This window comes from Rhagoletis pomonella, unplaced genomic scaffold, assembly GCF_013731165.1.
Source record: "Rhagoletis pomonella isolate Grant_MI unplaced genomic scaffold, Rhpom_1.0 Rhpom_scaffold_00003, whole genome shotgun sequence".
NCBI classification, from domain to species: Eukaryota; Metazoa; Arthropoda; class Insecta; order Diptera; family Tephritidae; genus Rhagoletis; species Rhagoletis pomonella.
In genome coordinates this window covers 56348670-56351913 of record NW_023458557.1, presented here as the reverse complement: position 1 = coordinate 56351913, position 3244 = coordinate 56348670, and positions in this window count along the sequence as shown.

The following is a 3244-nucleotide window of genomic DNA, read 5'->3' as shown; positions in this document are numbered from 1 at the left end:
TTGCTGTAGTCGTGAATCAGCTAACCGTTTATTATTGGAAAAAAAGTTTCAGTTTGACACAAATAAAAATTTACTCGATGGTTGTTGTGTTTACTTCTTTTATTAAGCATAAAAAATACAAACATATTTACATAAATAGTTACTAGTGTAAATAATACATATGTATATGGTGGTAAGAATTTCCTAAAAAGAAACGATTAAACAGGAATCGTCGTGCGAAAACCCAGGTCAATATCTGCTGGAAGTGCTGGTTTAAGTATACTGCTTTGCTTTTTCCTTGGCTAAATAGATACTTTCTAATTATAATTCACATGAATTATATATCCACTGAGAAACTTCGGTTGGCATCAAACTTTATATTTTTAAATAACCATACCCGCACCGAAACAACTCGCGGCGATTGCAAAACTGCAACTGAGACAAACAAGCCTGGGCATGTCATAGCACACACTTTTCTTTCTCTACCCAGCGCAGTGATCGACATGCCATAGCTTACTGAGCGCTCTGTAACCACACGCGTGTTTCACCCGTATACGAACAGCGGTAGCGGAGCAATGATTTCCACGCACACAGTCTCATTCATTGAATCGTTTTTATGCAATGGTCGGCATACTAGCGCATTCAAACGATTCAATAAGTGGGACTGTGTGCATTGCTTAGCTGGCGCTCTTCGGATGTGAAACACACATGAGCTCAGAGAGCGCTGATCATTATTTAGGGGGTGCTCATAAGCATGAATATATTCCGCTCTCAAACCAAATCGATCAACTAAGATTTGGTAACTATGACTAATCCATGTGTTGAAAGAAAGCTTATCTGTATTAGCAGAGCCTAATGGCATCCTTTTATGAACCATACTTTAAGTTGAATGGAATTTGTAGAAATATGCTTCAAAAAAATATTTATTAGTATTTACCAAACCCTTCAACTAAATCAACGATTTGGTACAACCTAGATGAATATTAGAAGCTTTAATATATTTAGTTATAATTACCAACCCATGGTAATAGTTCCCAATCCTTGGTCACAGTTCCCAAATATTGTCAAAATTCGGGAACTAAATATCTTTAGTTGTCGAAACTAATCCTTTTTCTCAGTGTGCACCTTTTATTTTTGATATATGTAATTGACCTTTGAAAAATTTATGTACAGCAATTAGAACGTGAAATATGTATTCCATAATATAATTCATTATCTTGGCTTGTGCATACTCTGGCTCTTTTAATTTTGTTTCTATTAAATCCACAGCGCAATAGGACTGCAGTGGTAGAGAACTGGCGATGCGATGCAATTTTTTAATATTGGATTCGTAAATCCGTTTTTCTTGCTCATGGCGGTATTAAAAGCTCTTTTATTCATTTCAAATGAAATATTTCATAAAACATATCTTTATTTTTCCACAGCACTTTAAGTTTTGAGCATGTTTTCGTTTTGCGTCTTTCTTTTTTCTGTTGATGTGCGCATTTGAACTTCTTCAGTACCAAGTACTTTATAATACGGTTTTATTTATTACGTTTATATATAAAAAGAATGTCATACCACAATGAAAACTTTTATTTTTACTTACTTTTGCTATGAGCGGAGTCGAATAATGATAAAATTAAAATTAAACTAATTAAGTTCAAAATTACCGTTACTTCTATCAGCATTGACACTCACTTGATCGATCAAATGACAGTCATTCCCTACGGAGCCAAACTGGCATATACAATTTTGCATATGTGTTAGTTTTCGTTGTGAATGTGTTGGAGTTTCTGTCAATCCCGTCTTGTAGGGTATCCATTGTAAGATTATATTTTTATGAAAAACGTGAATTTTTTGAATTTATCAAGGAAAACTCTAAATTTCCGAATATATTTAAGTCTTTATTCCAAAACAAAACAAGCACACCCAAGTTTGAGCGACCATTACCCGGAGCTCCCCAAAAATACTCAACATCATAGTATAGAATAGGAGTTTACTCGCACGCCCAACTATCTAAAGTTTTAGAAAACTTTTACTGGTTTTGCGTTCTCGTACCCAAAAAACTTGCAAAGTAGGGGAAATTGAGAGAGCAAAATGTGAAAGAGAGCTGCAAATTTTTCCCAGCTAAAACTTGCAAGTAAGAAAATCAGCTGATCACAAACACATGTTTGTAAATAAACAAAAGAAAATATGGCCTTTATGAGTTATTTATTGCAAATTTTATTATTAATGCTAGTATACAACGAAAAAGTGAGTAAATTGTTGAGTTTGTTTTTCGTTAATTTGCTATTAATCTCCAGTTTGTTTACTTTAGTGTGTGCTGACTATGGTTGCCATATGACATTTTTCGTTTGTACCATAATTTTCCTTTAAATATACCTAAATAGATTTAAATGTAGCATGCTGAAATGTTTTTTTGCTGAAGTTTTCGGTTTTGGTAGGTTGATTGTTGAAATGAAAATTTTATAATTTTAAAGCTACATCTGTAGCTATATCTATTACATTTTTTTTTGATTAATGATGGGTGTTTGTAGGTGATACTCTTGTTTTTGAATGCCTCACTATGTGATATCACAAATAATTATGAGAAAAATAACTTATTCATTTTTGCGTTCTCGTACTTCTGTTGCTATTTCGTCTCTTTAAGAGCGAATGCTGCTAAATTCTCAGAACTTTTGCTGCTGGAGAATTTTGTCCTCTCAATACGAGTACACACCTAATGTCACAAGTATGAATCATACACATATACAATAGTAATTGCTATGAATGGCTTCCGTATAAACTCAGGACACGCATTTACTTGGAGACTCCGAAGGTTATGGTGGTCATAAATTCAGCCAGCACATTCAATGATCCATTACCCGGAGCTGCTCCAACATGATGAGTACATTTTAGTGAGTCTCACATGCCACTGCCTCTGGCTACACGCTGGATATCGGAATATTGCAAAATAAATAGCAATTATCTCTATAATTATAAGAAGTGTTTTTTTTTTTACAAAATTACCTGTGGCACTCTGCCATAGTACGGTTGTTGCTCCCTTTCATACCACAGTAAATTTGTGTGCAACTCTGAATCGGCAAAATTCATGGTCCTTCTCATTATCAACCCTAATCAGATTTTACCCCCGAGGAGTACTCAAAAAGGTTTATTACTGTGTTATATAGTACTCTAAGAAATTTAAGGCAGTCCGCACTATGTACTCCAACTCTTATTAAACAAAAGCTTTCGCTTCAATTAATCTTGCCTATTATTACCTATTCTGAGTTGATATACAGCA